The sequence below is a fragment of the Hylobates moloch genome, unplaced genomic scaffold, assembly GCF_009828535.3.
Source record: "Hylobates moloch isolate HMO894 unplaced genomic scaffold, HMol_V3 SCAFFOLD_13, whole genome shotgun sequence".
NCBI lineage: Eukaryota > Metazoa > Chordata > Mammalia > Primates > Hylobatidae > Hylobates > Hylobates moloch.
Genome location: NW_026652288.1, coordinates 22,588,222 through 22,613,937, shown reverse-complemented (window position 1 = coordinate 22,613,937; position 25,716 = coordinate 22,588,222). Strand labels below are relative to the sequence as shown.

Sequence of the window (25,716 nt, the reverse complement as noted above, 5' to 3'; positions counted from 1 at the left end):
GCTTTGAGCAAGTTACTGATTTGAACCTCAGTTTTCTCATCTGTTAAATTGAGAATAATAATAACATACGTTATTAGAATTTTAAAATTTTATTGAGCTATGGAGATAAAATGCAAAATGTGTAACATAGTGCGTGGCATATAATAATCATTAAGTAGTTATGGTGAATAAGATGCTATTATTGGACTTGATGATATACCCGTGACCTCAAGAAGTTTAATAAAGGGTGATGTATATACATATACATCAATACATACACACAACAAGAAATGACAGGAGCTATTATAAATATCTCTACAGGCTTCATTGGAGGCCCCGAGTAAAGCATGTTAGATTTCACCTGGAAATAGAGGTGTAAAAAATCAAGAAAATATTTACAAATAGGCAATAAGTAAGCTCAATTTTGAAGGCAAACTGGCACTTCTTGCACAGATAAGGCCCCACTAATTCTAAAGATGTATGTGCAAAGCCAAGCTAATATTTTTAGCTGAGTTTTAAAGACAAGAAGGATTTTACCAAGAGGAGATGAAGAAAGGCTATTCTAGATAGAAGCTACAAGACAAAGACATTGAATTATGGACGTGTATGCAGGAAATGTGTGTGTTTATGATTTGTTTAGTGCAGTAGGAACAGAGGTCTCCAGGTGGGGCCACGGCAAAAAATGAGGTTGGAGAGGAAGGTAGGGAGGAGCCCACAGAGGCCTTAGGAGCCAGAACGCTCTCATGCAGGTAGGAGGAATACCATGTTCATAAAACCCGTCTGGTGGCAGGGTAAAGCCTAGACTTGGGAGGACAAAGCTGAAGACAAGAAACAAGTCCATTGCAGTGGTCTGGACCAGAGAGGGTAGTGCCTGAGCTAACTCTAGATAATATTCTACCATGTTAACATTCCATATAACCTAAACATCTTGTTCAGGGACACTTAAATTAACTTTAAACTTTTGCTGTTCTGAATATTGTCATGGTTTGCATCTTTATATGCATAAAATATTTCTTTCAGATATTTTCTTTAAGATAAAAAGCATAAACATCTGCATGACTCTTGATAATTATAGGTAAATTTGTGTTAAATGGGATTTCCAAATTATATTTTCACCAGAGTACATTTGTGTGCAGGGTTTCATGACACCCTTGGAATCATTGGGTGCTGACATTCTTTTCTTTGTTGTCTTAGCATAAAACTGTTGTTTTAATTTGCCTTTCCTTGATATCTAGAAACATAATATGTTTTCCCCATTTGTCTTCTAATTATGTGTCCTCACTTGTGAATTGCATGTCCTGTCCTTTGCCCATTTGATAAGCAATTGTGTTAAATCCCTTTTTGGCTGGCCTCTCTTCTGGCAACTCTCCACATACACATTTCCCCACAGGCTCTCTTTCTAATTTCTTTTCTCTTTGATCTATTGAAACCAAATCCTTTTTCTAACTCAATATTACAGTAGACATAACAATTCTAATTGCTCTATTGATTCATGGCTACCATAGTCGTGGGCACATTAGGAAGAACAGGGCTCTGCTATCAGGGACCAAGGTTTAAAAGCCTGACTTCATGCTATCTAGATGTGTGATTTGGTGCCTGTGTCTTAAGCATGCTTAACCAGTTTGCTTATTTTTAAATGAGAACATTAATATATGTCATTATCAATTAGAAACTGTACTTGACCATTAGTACAGAGATTCAAATATAGTGGCGTAAAAAAAGTAGTAGGCTATGCTTTCATGTTAAATAGTTTTGGAGGTGAAGAGGCCAGGACTGATATGGCAGTTCCATGAGGTCTTCCCCTGCCTTCAGCATGTCGGTGGGATTAGGATCGGTTTGGGGGAGAATGACAGAATTGTCCAGACTTAAAAACAGCCTTATTCCTTAAGGACCAGGAAAGCAACTGGATAGTGTTGGATCGTGGCAAGGCTGAACGTCTTCACTTACTCATCAAACAAGTTTTTCTAAGTACATGTATACAGAGCTCCAAGATTTCCTGTAATGGAAAATATACATGCTAAGTCAAACAAGAAGATCCAGGTTATGAGAGTCGATTCCTAAACCATAGAAAGCTTTGATCTCTTTGTTTAGAATGACCCAGGCTTGGAAGCTGTGGGTTCCAAGGTGACTCTGTAGCCATCGGCCTAGTTGTTGAAGTATCCTTACAGTAAACTTTCATTCCAGAAAACACATCCCTGTAAATGTAGGCTCATAAATAGGCTGTCAGGGTTATTCAGAAGAAGAGACCATATCCTCATCATCAGATGCAGTCAGTTATGGATGTCTGCATTATGGTCTGTTGGTTAGAAGATCAACCTCCTGTTTTTGTAGTCTCTTTATTTATATAGATGCTATGGAGCATCACAAGACCATATCATGGACAGAGGGTCTCACAGACCCCCTGCCAGCTGAGAACACAGAATCCTCTTGTTCTCTTGATATGGCTTATTATTGTCACCAGTAGAATCATCATAATTCTGCTTCTGACAAAATGTATTCATTACAAATGAAATTTTTGTTCAGATCTCATAGTTCATGCCTGAAAGCAAAGATATTAGAATTAATGAGCATTTTTGCTGATGAGAAGAAAAATCACTGAAGGGTGATTGGACTTTAGCCTTTTAATGGGTCTAATATTCTTCTTTCATTAGGGCTGACAAGGGTATATCCAGCTCCCTTATGCTGTGTGCCACAGTTTAAGAATGTATTTTATATAACATGAAGCCAGCTTTTCTTTCACAGTAATATAGCCTAGTAATCATGAGCACATGCAAAGGGAGAATTGAAGGGAGAATCTGGGCAGAGGTAGGGTGACAATGTGAACCTTGTTAGCAGGTGGTAGAGGGCCTTGATGGGCTTATTAAATGGCAGGGTAATTTGATTCTATTCTTCCTTTCACACAGTTAGCAAGCAATAAGGATTTGCAGAGCAGGCCTACTCAGACAGTGGAGTAGTAACTCTGCAAGAACTGTAAAGTCCTGAAGACAACACAGGAATCTTTTTTATTTATTTTTATTTTTATTTTTTGAGATGGTGTCTTGCTCCTTTGCCCAGGCTGGAGTGCAGTGGCGCTATCTCGGCTCACTGCAAACTCCACCTTCTAGGTTCATGCCATTTTCCTGCCTCAGCCTCCTGAGTAGCTGGGACTACAGGCACCCACCACCATGCCTGGCTAATTTTTTGTATTTTTAGTAGAGACGGAGTTTCACTGTGTTAGCCAGAATGGTCTCGATCTCCTGACCTCGTGATCCACCTTCCTCGGCCTCCCAAAGTGCTGGAATTACAGGCATGAGCCACCACACCCAGCCAGGAATCTTGGTGATAATGCAGGGAGTATGAACTCTGAGACATTGTACTCAGGGTTCAGATGGATGTGGATGTGTACTGGAACGTACTATAACAAAGGACTTAAAGATTGACTCAAGGAAATATAATTAGATGCCTTCAGGGCCTGTGAGCTTAAGCAACGTTACTAATGGGGTTTAGGAGAATTTTCAGACTGAGAACAGGCATTTATTTTTGATATCCTAAGGCCATGAAATTACAGAAACCAGAGAGGATAATTGAGGTATCAGTTCTAGTGGCTCTGTCATCCTTGCATGGACTTTCCATTCAGGTGAACGGGATGTGGGGCCATGAGGGAATAGTTCAGGGTGTGGTGCCTGTTGGGTTAGCTAGCATATTTTTATAAGACAGCTGCAGACTCCATTGGCAACCTGATTGGCCTCTCTGAACTGTTTTTACTCCAGACACTTCTGACACCAAATATGTGTGTGGCTTTTATCTGCACTAACAAATTCTCCAACTTTCTGGACACCAATTGGGTGTTGCACAATTCAATTCAATTCTGGACTGCCCAGAGTTCAGGCAGACTCCACGGGCTCAGTCCCATGAGACTGCTCCCACTTCACATGCCAGTTGCAAGTCTCAGATTGCCATCTGCACTTCTGACCAATCATGAATTAGGAGTTCCCACAGCACCCTTCTAATTTGCCAAAATAGCTCCCAAAACTCAGGGAAACACTTTGGTTATGGAGATACCAATGAACAGGCAAATGAAGAGGTACTTAGGGTGAGGTCTGGAAGGGTCCTGGGTGCAGGAGCTTCTGTCAGGTGAAGTTGGGATGTACTGCACTCCCAACACATGGATGTGTTCATCAGCCTGGAAGCTCTCTTCACCCCATTGTTTAGGGATTTTTGTGAAGGTTTATCACATAGACATGATTGGTCAAATTATTGGCCATTGGTGATTGAACTCAATTTCCAGTCCCTCTCCCCTCCCCAAAAGCGGGGGTGTAGAGCAGAAAGTTCTAAGATTCTAGTGAAGACTTGGTATTTTGGGGGTCCAATTCCCATCCTGAAGCTGTATAGGTGCCCCCAGTCACCCATCATCCTACTGGTATACAAAAGATACTCATCATTCTGAAGACTCCAAGGGTTTTAGAATCCAGGAACACACACAATTTTTTTTTTTTAAATCATATCTCAGGCTTCTTGTCTAAGAGACCAGAGAAAGTGAGGCTGAAGAGGGAAGTCACATGGGAAAGACATTATCTGCATTTGGATTAGGCTATAGGGCTGGGAATAAATTGTCAGGCTTTTCCAAATACTAGCATGAACTTGAGAAGAGCTGATGACCAGCCTTTCGTTTCTTTCCCCTTCATTTTTCTTCCTTCTCTCCCTGTTTCTTTCTTTTCCTACATCTTTTTCCTCTATCTCCAGCTCCCTCATGTCTTCACTCTCTTTCACAATCAATATCTAGCAATTGCTATGTGCCAAGCATTTTCTCTGGTGATGTGATGGATATATAGGTCACCATGAACTCCATACCAAGGAAGAAATGGCATATAAGCAACTGTACATAATACATTGTGGGAAGGAATATTTAGAGATTTGTAACAGTACTGTGAGAACAAAGAGGAGAGAGCAATTAATTATGCCAGGACGTTCAGGTAAGTTACTGTCACAAGGGAAGTAACATTTTCAGCTTGATTGTGAAAGATGAGAAGGATATTCCCAAGTTGAGATAAAGGAAAGATATTCCAGGCAGAGGCTACAACACAAGTAAAGACATTGAGTTATCGATATTCACTCAGGAAATAGAGAACTGAGCGGCATGGTTATAGCATAAGGTACTAACCGGGAGCAATCATAATAGTCAGCATTAATCAAGCATTTATTATATGCCAAGAATTTGTTAAGCCATTTATGCATATTAACTTATTTAATCTTAAAAACAATCCTATAAGGTTGTTACTTAATATTATCTCCATTTTACAGAGGAAGACATAGAGGCTTAGAGAGGTGAAGGATCTTCCCTAAGGTTGTAACTTTCTTTTTTTTTTTTTTTTTTTTTGAGACGGAGTCTTGCTCTGTCGCCCAGGCTGGAGTGCAGTGGCGTGATCTCCGCTCACTGCAAGCTCCGCCTCCCGGATTCACGCCATTCTCCTGCTTCAGCCTCCCGGGTAGCTGGGACTACAGGTGCCCACCACTGCGCCCAGCTAATTTTTTGTATTTTTAGTAGAGATGGGGTTTCACTGTGGTCTCGATCTCCTGACCTCGTGATCCACCCACCTCGGCCTCCCAAAGTGCTGGGATTACAGGCGTGAGCCACCGCGCCTGGCCTAAGGTTGTAACTTTCTATAGCCTGGAGCCAGGATTAGAAAGCAAACAGACTGACTATGATTGACTAGAATGACAAAGAGTATAGGACTTAATATCTCAGCCCAAGGCTCATTCTTAATCTCTGTCCCTCCCAGAATATTCTGATGTGGGGTGTATAACATCCATGTGGGTACAGAAAGAAATATTCTTAAATTTTCTATTCTTTTTTGTTTTATCTTTTAAAATGATTATTTGTAACGTGTTCCATAATGTACCTGCAGTGTTAATGCATTAGAACCTGTAAGTAATTTATAAATAATTAGGCATACCTATATTGGAGGTCTGAAACAATTTTTACTGGAAGAACTGCAAATCAAACAGATTTAAGGATGATGTTCTAGGCCAGGAATTCTCAAGTGTGGTTTCCTGACCAGCCCCACCAGTATCAACTGGAAACTAGTTAGAAATGCAAAATTTCAGGCCCCACAGCAGATGTGCTGGATCAGATACTCTGGGGTTGGGGCCAAGCAATTTGTGTTTTAACGAATCACCCAGGTGATACCTAACAGTTTATGCAGTGCAACTTTTAAGGTGAAAAGTGAAATGGTCAAATTTGAGTTCTAGAAAGATAATTCTAGTCGGATTGGAAAAAAATGAGATACTAGAAGTCGGGAGATTCTTTAAAAGGCCAGTCAAATGGTCAGTGCAAGAGCTGAGCAGAGTCTGATTCAAGAGAAGTGGATTTCAGAAATATTTGGGGCTGAGGGAGAGGAGGTTAAATCCAGACGTGACACCAAACAGCCTCACGTGCAGAATTGCTGTGGCCATATGTGCCTAGGGGTCAGTGTGAGTCAGAATTTATGATGGCAGGAACCTTTCATGAATGATCTCACTTAATTTGAAGTATGTAAACGATATTCAAGATTAGTAGGCAGCTGGAAGTTTAGATTGTTAAGCTCAGAAGAGAGATGGGTTTGGAAATATATATTAGAGAGACAGTGGCACACATGTAACAATAGAAATATTGGGCATGATTAAAACGAGGAAGTTTTACCTTTTCTATAATGAAGTATGAGGAAGAAATGTCTGTGAAGAATGAGGGGGCCATGAGTGGGAAGAGGGTCTGAAGACACAGGCTGATATTCAGAGCAACTACAGGAATTGGGAATGGGAAGCAAAATGGGAGAAAACTAATGTATCTGCCAGCTGACCTCTGAGACCACTTGGACACATGGCAGGTGCTCAACTTGTACTGACTGGCAGGAAAGTCAAGTGAGCTAGGAGCTATACTATGGGATGAACATCAAGGATTTTTCACTTTTTTGGTGTCATGGACCCCTTTGGTTGTCCAAGCAGCCTATGAATGCTTTCTCAGAATGTTTTTAAACATTTCAACTGAAACATATAGCATTAAAAAGCAAAATTATAGTAAAATATGGTTATCAACATATGAAAAGCAAATTTGTTTTATAGTAGGATATATATTACATATGCGTGTATCTACACATAAATGTTTTTTTATTAATGTACTATATAGCAGCTGCATCAGTGGGATTAATAAACCTAATTTCAGCATTGTGATGAGCATAAATAATAATTTGAGGTATTTGCAACAGCTGTTATATGAACATATTGTTGATTTCTAGTGGTGACAAAAATCACAGGTACCGCTAATAGTTTTTGGGTTTTTTGTCTGTATTTATAATTGAAATTCTAAATTCAATTAAACATTAAAAAATAAATAATTGTATTCACATGAAAGTACATGTGAATACATGTACTTGAGAGTACATAAACTGCAAGCTAAGAGCTTCTATGCCAAATGAATAGACAGAAGTCCATGCATTTGCTCTTGTATATACACAGTCACCAATTTGTTTGCAGATAAGAATTGATCTTTTAGACCGATTTTCATATGTCTTGTTCAATGGAAATTTTTGTTTGAAAGACTTAGATATTTTAGATTTAAGGTAACTTGGGTGGATTTCGCTAACCCCTATGGAGTCATTGAGGAGAAATCACTTGTCTCTCTATAAAAACATTAACCTTGTTAGCTTATCTTCGGGCAGAATGGTGGTTTGTAGGTACTGGCAACAGTTCCCCAGCGTTTTAACTCTGGTTCAGGTGTTTAAGTTAGAAGTGACTTAATTTTGTAATGCTTACTACCTTTAGATGATTTTACAAGAAAGATTGTGGCAATTGCATAAAACTAAGTGTTGTTTTGCTAATTTTGTTAAAATTGGAAGAAAACTCAGGGGTCTGATTCAAATCTCACATTTTGTCAGTGAGGAAACTGAGACCCAGAAGGAGGAAGAGACCTCATTCTGGTTATTTACTGCTGCATCACAAATTTTCCCAAATACTTAGTGGCTTACATAAAAAAGTTACTTTAATATTCTCACAATTTTATGGGGTGAGATTCAGGCAGGGCCTACCTGGGCAATTCTACTCTACATGGCATTGGTTGAGGTCACTTTTAATATTTGACAGGTGGATGGGCTGGTTCAGAGAGAGGGTTCAACAGAGCTTCGTACCATGTCTGACCCTTGATGTGGGCAGCTGCAGGGCTGAGCTACGCTGAAACTGTCGACTGGAGTCCTCCTGCATAGTGGCTCACACTCCTGGAAAATGTTTCCAGAGGCCCAGGTGAAAGCATCTCAAAAGTCCCAGAATGTCAATTCCATTGCCTTTCATTGGTCATACAAGTTCACAAGGCCAACTCTGATTAGAGGGGAGGAGTATATCGGGCTCCTCCTTTCCAGGGAAGCAGTGCCAAAGGAATTGTGACCATCTTTCACCCATCACAGTCCACCTTTTGGCCACAAACTTTGTATTTCTTCCACATACACATACATTCACTGCCTTTCAAGACTCAAAATTCTAATCCTATTCTAGCATTAAGCTTAAACTAAGGCCCCCGGTTTCTGTTAATCTAAGCATGTAAGCTAAAGAAGCTCCCCAGGTGTGATTCTTTGAGTACGGTTCCTCTTGGTCTGAAGATATATAAAATAAAGAGACATGTTATCTTCCTCCTACACAGCCAAAATACAATGGTGATGCATGGATGGGACAAACATAATAGACATTCCCACTTAAAAAGGTGATAGTAGGAGACACTTAGCAGTCACAGGTCCAGGCCAATTCAGAAATCCAGCCAGTGCTGGAATACAATTGAGCATATGTTGTCACTTAGTTAGGCCTCTTCTTCTGCTCTGGGAATGATTCTCCATGGTTCCTATCTCTGCTCTTTGGGCTCTTGGTTCTACCCTGTGGGTCATCTTTTCTTTCACAAAAGAAATAGCCAATGTTTGTGGCTGAGTAGCTTTCTCAGTAGGCTTCCTGCCCTAAGTAAGTTGTGAGTACAAAAGTCTTCCATTTTGCATTGTCTCTGTGTAGCTACTGTGCTTCCAAATTGTAATTTTCTTAGAAACCTCTGTGAGCTTCCTATGACTCTTTTTTGGGTTAATTCCATGAGATAAAAGTCACTCACAGTTGTCTTCCACAAAAGCTTCTCTCTGGCTTCTTGTGTCACAAGATGCTCCGTTACAAAGACTTCAAGAGTCTTAGAGCAGCCAGGCGCGGTGGCTCAGACCTATAATCCCAGCACTTTGGGAGACCGAGGCGGGTGGATCACGAGGTCAGGAGTTAAAGATCAGCCTGGCCAAGATGGTGAAACCTCGTCTCTACTAAAAATAAAAAAAAAATTATCTGGATGTGGTGGTGGGCGCCTATAATCCTAGCTACTTGGGAGGCTGGGGCAGAGAATTGCTTGAATTCGGGAGGCAGAGGTTGCAGTGAGCCAAGATCGCACCACTGCACTCCAGCCTGGGTGACAGAGTGAGACTATGTCTCAGGGGGGTGGAGGGGGGTGGGGGAAGATTCTTAAAGACTTTTTGTCTAGATGAAAGAGTTTTGCAATGTTTTGCCCTTAAGATTTTTAAAGGCTCGCTTGCCTATCAAAGAGAGTCTGCTGGGCATATCCATAAGATTCTTAGAAGCCATACTAGACACACTTAAATCTTTCTGAGTTTCAACAAAGGTCTTACTGCAATATCTTTAAGATCTTTGCCCTGAGACCATTCTTACTCTGAGATCATTTCACCATCCAGAGAAGCTGAGAATAGACATATTTTTGTTTCTGAAATCAGTGAGTACTGGATTCCTTGTATTTCTTCTAAATTCTACTTGGAAGCTATACATTTTCTTGCTTAATCTCATTTCTATCAGTGCTTTATCACATATAGTCTAAATAAACGAGTTGCTACTTTTGATGCTTTGCCCTGACATCTCTTTGGCCAGATCTAACAGTTCGTTACACACATTTTCTATATTCTACATTACAATAGATGGCAGTTTTACTAAACTTTCCACCACTAACCTCTTTTCTCCAGCCTCCAAAAACACTTTTGTCATTGTCCTTTGAGAGTTTGCCAATAGTCTACTCAAGGCTTCTTTATCTTTCACCCACATCTTGGCGTCAAAGTCAATGTCACATTCTTTAGGGTTCTGTTTCATCAGCACTACATCTAGGTACAAAACATTACCCCAAAATTTGGTAGCTTAAAACAGCAAATATATTACTGTATTTCACAATGTTCTCCTTAAATTTGAGAAGGGCGTAGCTGGGTGATTCTTCTGTTCCATGTGATCAACTGGGTCACTCTAACCATGGTGTTTAGCTGACAGATGGGCTGGTTAGTGAAATGGTTGGAGTTAGACATAGTTTTCTAGTTTCTACCAAAAAGATAGTTTCTTTTGCATGAGGTAGTCAAATCTGTTTTAATTTTCTGTGGTAAGATTTCTTCTGCTTTTATTCAAACTTTTAGGAGGGAAGGAAGGAGGAGGTTTCCTTCATAAACCAACAACTAACCTTGAATCTATGTGTATCCCAAGAGTTCTTCTGGGTTGGCATGCTTCTCTGATGCTCTTGATATGCTGGTAACACACGTAGGCATACTATATAAATACAGCACTTTTTCTGCTTATTTGTCCTCACTGAGGGACAAGACACTCAATTGTGACTTATCTTTAATGCACTAAGGTCAAGCTCTGCCAAACCTGTCTTTCTGATGAACAAGCAAGGCTCCTGCATCCACATCTTCCTAAGGACCTATATTCCTAGTCTCTAGAAATAGAGTTTCTAATTGAGGGGATAACAAGGAATCGACATGAATGGAGTCCAGTATTAAGTCCTACTTTAAAAAAAATTTTTAATTTTTGTGGGTACATAGTAGGTGTATATATTTATGGCACATATGAGATATTTTGATATAGGCATGCAATGTGTTATAATCACATCATGGAGAATAGGACATTCATTCCTCTCATGAATTTATCCTTTGTGTTACAATCAAATTATATTATTTTAGTTATTTTAAAATGTACAATCAAGTTATTGATTACAGTCATTCTGTTGTGCTGTCAAATAGGTCTTATTCATTCTTTGCAACATTTCTTTGTACCCTTTAGTCATACTTCTCTTCCCCATCCCCTGCTGCCACCCTTCCCAGCCTCTGGTAACCATCCTTCTACTCTCTATGTCCATGAATCCAACTGTTTTTATTTTTAGATCCCAAAAATAAGGGAGAACATGTGACATTTGTCTTTCTGTGTCTGGCTTATTTCACTTAACATAATAGTCTCCACTTCCATCCATGTTGTTGCAAATGGCAGGATCTCATTCTTTTTATGGCTGAATAATACTCCATTGTGTATAAATACCAAATTTTCTTTATCAATTCATCTGTTGATGGATATTTAGGTTGCTTCCAAATTTTGGCTGTTGTGAACAGTGCCTCAACAAACATGGAATATCTCTTTGATATATTGATTTCCTTTCTTTTGGGTATATACCCAGCAGTGGGATTCCTGGATCATATGGCAGCTCTATGTATTAGTCAGGGTTGTCTAGAGGAACAGAACTAATAGGGGGACAGAACTAATGTATTTATATAAAGGGGACTTTATTAAGTATTAACTCACACAATCACAAGGTCCCACAATAGGCATCTGCAAGCTGAGGGGCAAGGAAAGCCAGTCTGAGTCTAAAACTGAAGAACTTGGAGTCTGATGTTCAAGGGTAGGAAGGGTCCAACACGGGAGAAAGATGTAGGCTGGGAGCCTAGGCCAGTTTATTTTTTTCACGTTTTTCTGCCTGCTTTATATTCTAGCCATGCTGGCAGCTGGGTAGATTGTGCCCACCCAGATTAAGGATGGGTCTGCCTTTCCCAGCCCACTGACTCCAATGTTAATTTCCTTTGGCAACACTCTCACAGACACACCAGGATCAATATGTTGCATCCTTCAATCAAGTTGACACTTAGTATTAACCATCACATTCTACTTTTAGTTTTTTTGAGGAACCTCCAAACTGTTCTCCATAGTGGTTGTACTAATTCACATTCCCATCCACAGCATATGAGGGTTTCCTTTTCTCCATTTTGTCCCCAGCATTTGTTACTGCCTGTCTTTTGGATGTAAGCCATTTTAAGTGGGGTGAGATGATATTATATCCCATTGTAGTTTTGATTTGCATTTCTCTGATGATCAGTGATACTGAGCACCTTTTCATGTGCCTGTTTGCCATTTGTATGTCTTCTTTTGAAAAACGTTTATTCAAATCTTTTGCCCATTTTTTGATCAATTACTAGATTTTTTCCTATAGAGTTGTTTGAGCTTCTTATATATTCTGTTTAATAATGCCTTGTCAGATGGGTAGTTTGAAAATATTTTCTCCTATTCTGTGGGTTGTCTTTTGACTTTATCGATTGTCTCCTTTCCCTTGTTGTGCAGGACCTTTTTAACTTAATATTAATTTTGTTCATTTTTGCTTTGGTTGCCTGTGCTTGTGGGGTATTAGTCAAGAAATTTTTGCTGTGACCAATATCATGGGGATTTTCCCCAATATTCTCTTGCAGTAGTTTCAGAGTTTGAGGTCTTAGATTTAAATATTTAATCTATTTTGATCTGATTTTTGTACATGGCAAGAGATAACGGTCTGGTTTCATTTTTCTGCATATGGATATTTAGTTTTCCCAGCACCATTTATTGAAGAGAATGTCTTTTCCCCAATATATGCTCTGGGCACTTTTGCCAAAAATGAGTTCACTGTAGTTGTGCAGATTTGTTTCTGGGTTCTCTATTCTATTCCACTGATCTATGTGTGTCTGTTTTTACATCAGTACCATGCCGTTTCGGTTACTATTGCTTTGCAGTATAATTTGAAGTCAGGTAACGTGATTTGTTCAGTTTTGTTCTTTTTGCTTAGGATAGCTTTGGCTATCCTGGGTCTTTTGTGAATTCATATAAGTTTTAGGATTGTTTCTATTTCTGTGAAAAATGTCATTGGTACTTTGATAGGGATTTTATTGAATCTGTAGATGGTTACTTTGGGTAGTACAGACATTTTAACAATATCGATTCTTCCAATCCATGAACATGGAACATTTTTTGGTGTACTCTTCAATTTCTTTTTCATCATTGTCTTACAGTTTTTATTATAGAGATTGTTCACTTCTTTGGTTAATTTCTAGGTATTTAATTTTATGTGTGGCTATTGTAAATGGGAGTACTTTTTTGATTTCTTTTTCAGATTTTTTCCCTGTTGGCATATAGAAATGCTACTGATTTTTCTATGTTGATTTTGTATCCTGCAACTTTACTGGATTTATCAGTTCTAACAGTTTCTCTGTGGAGTCTTCATATTTTTCCAAATATAAGATCATATCGTGCAAACAGGATAATTTGAATTCTTCATTTCAAATTTGGATGGCTTTTATTTTTTTCTGTTGTTTGATTGCTTTAGCTAGAACTTCTAGTATTATGTTGAATAACAGTGGTGAAAAAATGGGCATCCTTGTCATTTTCCAGATCTCAGTGGAAAGGATTTCAGTTTTTCCTCATTCAGTATGATACTAGGTATAGATAAGTCATATATGGCTTTTATTATGTTGAGGTATATTCCTCCTATACCTAGTCTCAGAGTCCTACGAAAGACCCTCATCATAGTACCTTGGCTATCATTACTGGTTATTCAGGGCCCAAGGGCTCTTTAGTTAGCAGGTGATTAATGCTGCCAGGACTGGGTACTTCCCTTCAAGGCAGCAGGTTCCCTTCTGGCCCATGGTGTGTCTAGAAATGTCCAGGAGCTAGAGCCAGGAATGGGGATCTCAACACTCTGACCAGTGCCCTATCCTGCTGTGGCTGAGCTGGTATCCAAGATGCAAGACAAACTCCTCCCCACTCTTTCCTCTCCTCTTCTCAAGCAGAAAGAAGGGATCTCTTTTGGAGCAGTGAGCCTTGCTCCCTGGGGCTAGGGGAGGAGTGATGCCAGCACTCCTTTAGCTGCCCCAGCTGGTACCTTCAGCAGGTTGCATTCCCCTTCACCCCCCCTACCCCCACAGTCTACTGGCTCTGGGCTCAGTTCAACAGTAGAACTCCTCTGGAAGTTGCAGATCCTGTCGCCTAAACTGCATTTCAAGTTTATTTAGAGCCCCTGAGAATTTAGATCCCAGTGGCAAGGTTTGCCAGAACTCAAGTTCTGACCTCTGGGATCCAGGATTCCCTTCTAGCCAGGGCTGATTTAAATGTTCCCTCCATGGGCAGGAGTCAGCTGAATTTGGTCCAGTTTTTCTTTCTGCTCTAACGGGGCAGGACTGAGTTAAATGTCTCACTATCGCTGTGTTCTCCCTACCCCAGTGCACAGAGATGCTCTCTGCACCAGGCAGCAGCTACCTGGGGTTGGGGAGGGGTGGTGTTTGCAGTTCAGGACTGCTTTTCCTACCTCTTGAGTGCCTCTTTGGGGAATACAAAGTTGCTAGAACCAGGTACTGTGAGTGCTCGCCTGATTTTTGGTTCTTAAGAGGGTGTTTTTTTTTAAATATATGTAGATAGTTGTGAAATTGGTGTCTTTGTAAGGGAGGATGATGGGTGGAGCCTTCTCTTCAGCTATCTTGCTCTGCTTTCTTAATTCCTATTCCGACCTTGTACTCAGATTTATAGAACTCTTAAGGCTTTCCCTATTCAATTGACCAAGTCTATAACCTTGCTCTCAGCATCTGTATTGGGTCTCACTTTGGTTCATTTTGCCTCTGTCCATTTTTATGTAATTGAGGTCCATCTTGCTCCCATTCCATCAGATGAAACAAGATTATTTTGAAATAGTGATAAAAGCACATGGAAAAATATTTCAGTGGGAAGGATTAATGTGAATTCTGGGGAAAAATCTGTTTGTTTCTTTGCAAATAACACAGTGAGCAGAGGAAAAATGTATTAGAAGTATAAAAAAAGGACACAGGACATTATCTTAAGCAAAATGGACATGAAAAACAAACTACAAAGCAAATACTCTGCACAATTATTGACCAAAAAGGAGAGAGGCTGAGGTTTGGAAAACAAATATTTTTCAACACAGACATATACAGAGCCAGAAGGCATTTTAATGTTTTGTGTTTTTATATCGTCTATGCCAAGAGAATTTATGATCAGAACATTTCTTCATGATTTTTGGAATTAATAATACAAAAAAGGAGCTTGGCATATTAAATGAGGATTCTGTTTTCTACAATGGAGTCAGCAATAGACACCCCAGAATGTCTCAACCAGCAGTAAGGAAATAGAGGGTCAGCAGGCTCTACATTTAGGTTTCTAGCTCTTTCTAAGGAACCAACATATAACATCCTATGGGTCTGAATAAGCATATCCATATATTCCCATTTAAGCATTCAAGTTCCACAAACTCTGATGCACAAGCCATTTATAATAATTCTAGCTCTTCCTCAAAGTAGACTAATTTTTTTCCTTGGGGAAGTGATTTTCTGAGGCCATAACTAGACTATAATATTGAAGGAAAAAAGACTGTATACATGCTAGACTGTTAATACAAAGAGAGTGTGTGCAGTTTTGGGTTTTGACCCAAACATATAGAAAATAGCTTCAATGGACAAGATTACTTCAATATTTATTTAAAATGTTGAGCTTGGACTTACAAGTATATAAGATTGTTCCATAAAGTCACAGAATGCTAGAAGGCCCCTCACTACACTGGTGACAACATGGGATTCAGGGAGGTCAAGAGACCCCTCCAAAGTCGCAGAGCCAGCCAGTGTTACAGCTGAAGCAAAATCCATTCTCCTCATTCCCCAGTTTGCATTCTTAAATTTGGACCCTCCATATGCATACAAAACACAGTTTCTGTATTCTCTGTTTTAAATTCTGACGTGACTCTTGAATCCTTAAAAAAAAACAACAAACTTCACTTTTTATTTATATGGCCTCGCTTTTCACTACTCGTCGTCTATTCATTTGTTCATTCAGTCAGCATATATTCAAGTGGCTACTATGTGCTGGGTATATTCTACACCCTGCATGATAAAGCATGTATGGCCCTTACATTTCCACAGGAGGAGATAGACACCAAAGAAAGAAGTAAATGATTTAGTGCAGAGTAGATTAGGTGGTGGCAAGTGCTAAGGAGAACTGCAAAACAAGGGAAAGAAACAAAGAGTGCCACAGGGGTAACTATCCCACATAGAATGGAGAGAAGAATGACTTCTCTAATATATGGTGACACTGGAACAAAGATGAAGGAAGTAAGAAGCCAGGCAGTTAGGCTTCCCTGAGCACACCATGTGATGTGGTTGGCTGTGTCCCTGCCCAAATCTCATCTTGAATTGTAGTTCCCGTAATCCCCGTGTACTGTGGTAGCAACCTGGTGGGAAGTAATTGCATCACGGGGGTGGTTACCTCCATGCTGTTCTTGTGATAGTGAGTGAGTTCTCATGAGATCTGATAGTTTTATCAGGGGCTTTTCCCCACATTCAATCTGCAGATTCTCCTTGCTGCCACCATGTGAAGAAGGACATGTTGGCTTTCCCTTTCACCATGATTTTAAGTTCCATGAGGCCTCCCTAGCCATGTAGGAATGTGAGTCAATTAAACTTTCCTTTATAAATTACCCAGTCTCAGGTATGTCCTAACAGCAGAGGGAGAATGGACTAATACACCACTCACGCAATTGCACAGGACCCCACACTTGGTTTAATGCGCTGCTGTTGCCATCTTGTGATTCTTACCAATTTTTAACAAAAAGCATTTTTCATTTTACACTGAGCATGAAACATTATGTAGCTGGTCCTGGGCCAGGAATGCGTTATCCAGGGAAGAGCATTCCAGGCGGAAGACACTAGTAAGAGCATAAGGCCTGAAATGAACAAGAAAGAGGAAGGGGACCAGTCAACTGGAGTGGGCAGGCAAGAGAAGAGAGTGATGGGAGAGGACATGGCACGGGGCGTTGAGATTGGGCCCTTGGGAGGACTGTGGCTTTCACTCTGAGAGAGATGGCAAAGCCATTGACTAGAGGGATGACACAACTTGATTTTCATTTAAAAATAATTATTCTAGGTTTGTGCTGACTCATTATCACAAGAGTTCAATGTGAGATTTACCTATTTCCCAAAATAAGCTAATGGCAATTTTGCCATAATTAGCTATGCAACTTAGGAAAAAGGCTTTTTAACATTAAAAAAAGTTTACTTAAAAATATTAAGCAAATGTATTAAAAACTTTGTGAAAGTGGCATATTATCCACTCGCCGTGCTTATACAGTCAAAACCTTTTTTCTTTAAAAGTATTCCATTATTAGTTTCAATATTTAGAACCATATAGATAAAATGCTTAACCACAAATATTCCTGTTCACAGAAATATTGTTTTTTAAAATCTAGTTTTACTAGAAAAAGCACACATGTATATCCTAGAGAATGTTGAATCTTCTGCTATACTTCAATTTTTGCTTTTGAGAGAGAGGGGGAAAAATCATGCTTCATTATTGAATAACACCACTGTTTCATGAAAGAAGACATTTCTGCCAAACGTCCAAAGGAAGGAATCTCAATTATGTTGCTGGTTAGGGCATTTCTTTTTGAAAAAAATTTAAAAAATATAAGTTTTTGAAATAAAATCCTAGTACTATCCAGTGTTAAATATATGGAATTTAAAAAAAAGAAATTTGATAGAATGAAAAGCAAGTTTGAAGTTGCTGAAGAATATTCTAGAGAAAAATAGGAATGTACTGAGTACTTAACATATAAGAGTTTTTGTGTTTGTAGTTATAGAAATACCTTTGTAATGTGGGGTCCAAAGTAAGTTCGTCAAAGTTGATGGGAGGCTTTTAGAAGCAGAAAATGTTTCTTTAGTGATGTTCTATGCAAGTATAATCCTTCCAGTACTTTGCAAGTACTTTTGAATCTTTTATTTAATGTTATCCTCATTATTCCTGAGATGGGTAAAGCAGGTTTTATTTCTAAAGTGTAGATAAAAGCTGGGTGTGGTGGTTCATGCCTGCAGTCCCAGCTACTTCAGAGGCTGAGGCAGGAGGATCTCTTGATCCCAGGAGGTCAAGGATGCAGTGAGTTATGATCACACTATTGCACTCCAGCATAGGCAACAGAGAGAAATCCTATCTTTAAATAAATAAGTAAATAAAAATAAAATGTAGGTGAAGGAATGGAAGTCTAGTGAATTTAAATCATTAGCTGAAGGTTAAAGGCAAAACAAGAATCTAGACATATTGACTCTCAGTTTGATGTTCTTTCCGTGTCTTCTTATTTGCTTCCTTCATGTTAAAGGGATTCAGTAGCCACTGGATGTGCTAGTGAAGCAGACCAAACCATTCCTGCTGAACATGGTCAGTTGAGGTGTCACTAGGAGTAAAAAAAGATAGGGGCAAAAAATAAAAACAAAAACACAAAAATGCATACCATTAAAAATGATTATAAATTAGACTTTTTCACAATTGAAAACTTCTGTTTTGCAAAAAGTACTATTAAAAAAAAGAAAAGACAAGCCACACACTGAAAGAAAACATTGGCAAAATATTAAGGACTTGTATTTGGAATACATAAATTCATCTGAAAACTCAATAATAAGAAAACAACTAATCCAATTAAATATGAAAAAATATTTGAACAGGCACTTCATCAAAAAATATGGATGGCAAATAAGCCCATGAAAGGTTACTCAGCTTAATTAGTCATAAAAACTGCAGATTAAAATCACAACGAGATACACACAAAATAAATAGGCTGCTAAAATAAAAACAGCAGACAATGCCAAGTGCTGACGAGACTGTAGAGCAACTGGAATGCTCATGGCTTGCAACAGGATGAAAATAAAACATGTTCAGCCGTTTTGGAAAGCAATTTGTGAGTTTTGTTTGTCCACAAGAGATAAAAACTTACAACCGCACAAAAACCTGTACATGAATGTTTATAGCAACTTTATTCATGATTGGTCTAACCTGAAAATGATGCAAATGTACTTAAAGTAAAATAAATAGACAAATTGTGGTATATACATGCAAAGGAATAGTATTTACCAATATTTAGCAAAATAAAGGAACACCCTGTATAAAACTCAAATTCATTCTGCTAATTGAAAGAGGCTGACTCAAAAGGCTGTATACTGCATAATTTCATTTCTGTGATATTCTAGAAAAGGCCAAAACAGATCAGTAGTTGACAGGGGCTGAAGACAGGGGGAGAGGTTGACTATAAAGGAGTATGGGAACATGTTTGAAGGTAATGAAACTGTTCTACATCTTGATTCTGGAAGCTGGTACATTATTTATAATCTTATTTTCAAACTCACAGAAATGCACTTCAAAAATGGTTGATGTTATATGTAAATTGTGCTTCATGTTTTGTTTAAATAATACAGGTACATAAAATCTAGTTGAAACTAAAAGGCATGATACCTAATTGATATAAAATTTCCAGACAATAAGAAAAACAAATTGTGCAGAGCATCTCATATTTGATAGTAGAATTAAATTAGTAATTGAGGCCGGGCGCAGTGGCTCACGCCTGTAATCCCAGCACTTTGGGAGGCCGAGGCAGGTGGATCACGAGGTCAGGAGATTGAGACTATCCTGGCTAACACGGTGAAACCCCGTCTCTACTAAAAATACAAAAAAATTAGCCGGGCGTGGTGGCGGGCGCCTGTAGTCCCAGCTACTCGGGATGCTGAGGCAGGAGAATGGCGTGAACCTGGGAGGCGGAGCTTGCAGTGAGCCGAGATCATGCCACTGCACTCCAGCCTGGGCGACAGAGCAAAACTCTGTCTCAAAAAAAAAAAAAAAAAAAAAAAAAAAAATTAGTAATTGAAATTTCCAAGCACTATTTCTGAAAGTAAAAATTTGAAGATGGTTGGGATAGAGCCCATATTCAATTTTAAAAGCTATATGTTAAAGCTAATCATAGCAATAAAAGTCATAAGTGGTCTAAATAGCTATTATCATTTGTAACATGAAATAATGTACTGAGAAAGCCTTTACTTACAAATTTATTTAGCTATATAGAAATAATCTGAATAATCAAGCCTTCAGAATGTAAACCCCAAAATTTTTACTCAGCAAAAGCAAATAAAGGATTAAAAAACTAACCTTAGGGCCACTCTTCAATTGGTCAAAAATTGTTGATATTCTCTGAACCCTTGGGAATCATGTCAACTCTAAGCTTAGTATTGCGTGTGAATATTGCTTATTTACCTGAAGTATTTTATAATCCAGTATTTAACAAGGTGCCAACATGGCAGTTTTGCCTTGCAGACCCCATCAGTCTTTTTCATACGTCAACTGTAGTAGCTTTCAGGATTCAGTTGTCCAAATGGACAAACATTGTAGTTTTGTGTAATTTACTTCCCTGTCTCGGTCTTTGATGCAGTCTCTGCTCTGTGGTTGAAAATACAAAGACCTCAGGTTTAATAAATAAAGTTATGCCTTCCACAAGGTAAACAAGCAGTGTTTTGTATTCAGGCAATCAGATTTTAAAAATAAAAATGAGAGAATCAAAGAAGTCAAAATGAAAGCAACCTTGAAGTACCTTTTTTTTTCAAATCTACTAAAATAATAGCAAACAAACAACACTTGTTTTCAGTCCCGCTGATGATATAATAAAAATAGTGCACCCATTTTTGGTTAAATGGCCTTATAAATTCCTAAAATTAGTTGGGATAATAAAATGGAAGTACATTGTGAGATCTTACAAAATGTACATTTTGATTAAATAATTCTCCATTTAAGAATTTATCCAAAGGAAATAATTTGATGGGAACAAAATGATGCCTGACCCATATATCATCCCAGAATGAGCTAAAGTAGCATTAAAATAGAAAGCTAATTAAATGTACACCATTAGGGGACTTGGGTAAAAAAGAAATTTAGTGGAATATAGACAGCAGGGACCTCTAAGGTAGCATGAGAATTAATTCTAGCTACCTGTGGTCAGCACCCATGTTTAAACATCTAGTTCCTCCCTATACCACCCCTACGATGATGTCAGGCACCATGTAACTAACTATATATTTTGTTTGATAATTTTCTTCATTGCCTGTCTCCTTTAACTAGAACACAAGCCAAACTATGAGTGCAAAGATTTTTGCCTGGTATTTTTCACGATTGTATCTTCTGTGCCTAGAGCAGTTCCTGGCACATAGTGGACAAAAGAAATGAATATTTATTGGAACAAAAACAGAAATGAAAAAATACCCAGTAGGCACTTTTAGTGGCACAATTTTGATTCTGTTTCTGTTTTTGCTTTTTATTCCATAGTTCATTTTACTAAGCCCTCCTGGTAGCCAGACACTATAACAGGTGCTGGTTTACAGGCATGAACTTGACAGTCATGATCTGGCTAGAATGGAGCTCACAGGCTGATGGGAAGGAGTTGCTGGAGCAGTGATTATGAGGGAGATAAATGGAGAGTAGAGCATGCCATCGCAGTGTGCATCATGGGGTGCTCATCTCCTTGGGGATTAGAGAACTTCCTAGAAGAAGTTGCATCTACTAAAATCTTGAGTGATGAGAAGGTGCTCACTAGAAGTGTTCCAGGCCTGGCAGGCACACATGAAAAAAGACCAGAGCCATAGAACTTGGTACTTCTAAGGACAGAATGAAGACCTAAGCTGCTGTGGTTGGGGCCCTGACAATCGCTGGGGAGACCACTACAGGACAAATAGAGGATAGACTGGATTGTGGAGAAACCTCATCAGGATTTGGTCTGTATGCTAAGGATGAGGGGAAATAACTGGCAAAAGATAGATTTAAACAGAGAAGTGAGATGACCCTATTTGAAGTTTGCAGGGATGGGTGTGGCTGCAGTATTGACTGGAGGCAGCTGACCCCAGAGGATCACACAAGTCTGGTTGGGAGGCCAGAGACCTGGGTCCAATTCCTGCCCTGCTCCCCAACCTCCCACCGATAAAGGAGGCCTCTAACCTGTCTGCCTTGTGGAGTTGTTACAAGAAATAAAGGAGACTGGAGAGTCCATAGCAGGATGTGAAATGCTGTCAATGTGACATGCATTTTGTATTCTTTATCTGACCTGGAAAAGGAGAGCATCCAAATGAACTTTGTATTTTCTTGGTCCTCATATTTAAGCTGAGAAATGGGCCTACTTCTCACTAATTTTCCATCTGAGAAAATTAGAAGCTCTTTGTTTGAGTCACACTCACAGTTCCCTTGGACGGTAATCACAGCCTTGGGGATGGAGAACAAGCAATCTGCATTTTCATTGCTTTTACCATATAGATTAATTTGGTAGCAGAAACACATGCTTGCTATGAAGGTATAGAGCAGCTAATCCTTGCAAAATTCTTGCTGCTGTCCCACAAATAAGCATGAGCTCATGCCAGTCCCTGAGGGAGGAGGTTTCCCTGCAGAGTGCCCCTCACCCACAGGGGTGATGCAGGCTGCTGGCTCCCCACTTCTCCATTTCTAATCAATTCCTAGCCTCCCCATTTCTCCATTTCTAATCAATTCTTAGCCTGCTGCGGCTTGGGGCCCAGCCTTTCAATTATTCAAGAATTGGAAAGTATTTGTTGCCTGATGCAGGATTTGCTTTTATTCAACAGAACAAAACCCTGGTAGGTGAGATTCAACACCCAGGGCAGCGAGGTCTCTAGACACATGCAGATTGCTGACAGAGGGGCAGTTGCTCTGGGAAGGGGTCCGGTTCAAACAGCATATAGAGTGGAAGGAAGAAGGAAAAATAAAGGCAAAAAGAGATGAATAGGAACATCCTGATTTCACCTTCTATTTATCCAACTAGAAAACCAGAGCATGCTGAAATAATGGAAACCTCAGGCTGCGGTTCAGGCAAGGGGTATCTTCGCAGAAAGCATCCCCGGGCTGGGTAGTGAGAGCTCCGGGTTCTAACCTAGATTTTGCTGCTAACTTGCCCCATGTTTTTGGTAAATTATCTCTCTCATTGGGCCATAGACTTCTCACCTGTGAAACGAGGAATGTAGATTATGTGATCTCTAAGTCTTCCTTGCATCTCTGTTTTCTGATACCAGAGCAATTCTCAGGCCTTGGTAATAGCCGTTAGTAAATCCTCTGCTTAGGATGGAGCTGGTCTCCCTATAATCTCTTCTGCTCATTGTCATCCATTTAATCCTTATTGTTTTTGTTAACAAACAAATATTGAGCATTTTCTGTGTACTTGGGGGCACCTGTTCAGGGGATCCCAGTCTATGTGTCTCAGGTGATACAACCAGATCATGAAGAGCTAGTTGAGCGTCACCTCTATTCTTACTTTTTTACTGGACTCTGCAGACTTATTTAATTCACAACAGAAGAGCCTTTTAATGAAAGCTCTGGGAGTCCCATTTATTTACTCCGCTATTCATTCAGCAAACATTTATTGAGCATAAACTATAAGTCAAGTGCTATATAAGGGAAAATCAAAGGTGAATGAGACAAAGATTCTGCCCTCAAATTCACGTTTTTGTTGATGAGACTGATATATAAAAGGAAAACTGTAATGCAGAGAGATAAATGCAAGAGAAGTTATATGCACAGGGAATTAGAGCACAGAAGAGCTGTATCATTGAACACTGCCTGGAGATCCAAGGAGCGCCTCTCAGAGGAGCTGGGATCTGAGCTAAGAGTTATTTTTAAATAGCTGTATAACTTCATTCTGATTATGAAATGTATATATGTATGCATGTGTATAATTCAGAACATTCAGAAAAGAAGAAAGTAAAGATTACCCCCTTTCCCATAATTAAAGATAATAACTAAAAATACATTGGAATATATATTTAAGATATTTTTTGATTTTTCTTTTCTTTCATTCTTTTGACAAAAAACACCCCATAAATACTGTGCAAGTTTCATTTTAATTTGATGCCATTGACTTTTTATATCAATAATTATAATTCTTCTTTGTTATTTTTAGTAGCTGTATATCACATTCTATTTTTTAGATGCCCTGCTATTCTTTTAACTAATCTATTGATGGATTTGGGTTTATTCTAATTTTTCACTATTATAAACAACATTGTGATAAAAATGCTTACCCTTAGGACAAAGTCTTAGGGGCTGGATATCTGGGCCAAAGGATATCTTAAATATTGATACATACTGCCAGATTGTACTTTAGTTTTCAAGTGGAATTATCTATTTATCTCTGTGTGTATATTCATGAGTGCACATGTGTTTTCCTTAGCTAACCTTGAGTGCTTACTATATTTCAGATACTAGACTAAGTGCTTTGCATACATTGTCCGATATAATGATTGTAACTCTTCATACCAAGCAAACCACTGACTCATACACTATTATGGCAGATACTTCAAGAAAAATAATCCACATTTCATTTTTCAACCCAAGAAACTAAGTGGTATTTAGAGGCAGAAGAGTAGGTATATAAAGTATAAAATAAACCATAAAATCTTGTTAGTCATCCTGTGCCTTTGTCCAGAGTTCACGACCTTCATGACCTTAAACTTAAATGCAACTGAAGTAGTTGTCCACCCTGGGTCTATGACTGCTGCCACGACTAAAATCACAACTTGCAGAAGACCACTGCATTTTTAGTTCTGTCTATCAACTGATGTTACCAAAATTTTTCCTAGAAATACAGAGACCATAGGTCCTGATTTACCTAGGAAGGTCCTGGTCTATGCCTGTTGTCTTGAAGTAATTATTGATATTGTGGCCTTTCATTCTCAAAATTGTCCCACTTTGGATAGAACCTTATTTTTAGGAAACGTGCACCCTGGGCAGAAATTGAGTAGTGAGATTGCTAACTGCTGCCCACTCCCTTATGCTTTAGGGGAGGACATGGCTGTCTCTAACTTTCTAAAGCAACTTACCTTCCTGATCGTGCATGAGGATATCTTGCCCTCTCACTTATCCAAATAATTAAGAACCAGAGAAAAGCAAAAATACCTGTGTAGTAAGAATCAATTTTTTCTGTAATAACAGTTTTGCCTTTGTCTATGGAAGAAATTCTTATTTAAAGCCTGTCTTCTCTTGTTTTTCGCGCAAACCCCCAAAAGCTTGGGTATCTTATTTCTCACCCGTAGGTAACTGAAAGGATAGGTTAGAAGGAAGGAAGGAATCCTTAAGGAAAATACCTTGGCACGAACAAGAAGGGACTGAAAGCAGCCTGAATGAGAGGGAGAAGACACAAAGCCTACAAACAAAGGCAAGAACTGCCACCGCAGGTTACAAGCAACCCCCACCTACCACAATGGACCTCCAGAGAATCAATGCAGAGGGCAGTCATGGGAGTTCATCGTAATAGACCTTGAGTTATCAAGAAAATGTTTCACTGCATTTGATAGGCACATTTAAGAAAGTAGGGTAGAGGGAAACATTTAAGATGAGATCTCCATCCAAAATATTTCATATTGCTCAAATTAGACTTAGAAGAGATAAGCATTCAGCAAGCTGAGTACCTTGATTATACAGAATGACTTAACCTTCTAAAAGTCATGGGCAGCTAAGAATTTAATATATAAGAAGAAACATTTAAGTCATCTTTCCTGCCCTCAATGACTTCAAATTCTTATTGGTAATATAAGTTTTCAACCTTCCTAGATGACTTTGCATCTTAATAAAGAACGGAATCTTGCCTTTAAGACACAGTGCAGAGTGAGTCAAACATGCTCATGGCTAAGAAGAAGGCTGAGGGGTCCCCAGAGAAACTGACGTTACCACTCTGTACTAATCAGAGACAAAATTATAGATATTCAAGTGACAAGTATTTCCAAATTCTCGGAGTCAAGATCTTTGGAGTTCTGAGAATTCTGGCTGGATGTCCATCAGGCCTCTGCTTAGTAATTCCAT

At 39.0% G+C, this 25,716-nt stretch overlaps 1 long non-coding RNA gene across 3 annotated transcripts; it reads right to left on the bottom strand.

Moving 5' to 3' along the window:
- On the bottom strand, positions 1-20,231 carry LOC131381073 (uncharacterized). 3 transcript variants are annotated; one of them, XR_009209520.1, is made up of 3 exons: positions 20,128-20,231; positions 18,156-18,283; positions 1-40 (listed from the first exon to the last, which is right to left on the bottom strand). It is a non-coding gene; the product is annotated as an uncharacterized LOC131381073 (long non-coding RNA). The 3 variants fall into 3 exon arrangements; XR_009209518.1 differs by lacking the exon at positions 1-40 and adding an exon at positions 16,710-16,783; XR_009209519.1 differs by lacking the exon at positions 1-40 and adding an exon at positions 17,877-18,039.
- Positions 20,232-25,716: the final 5,485 nt, after the last annotated feature.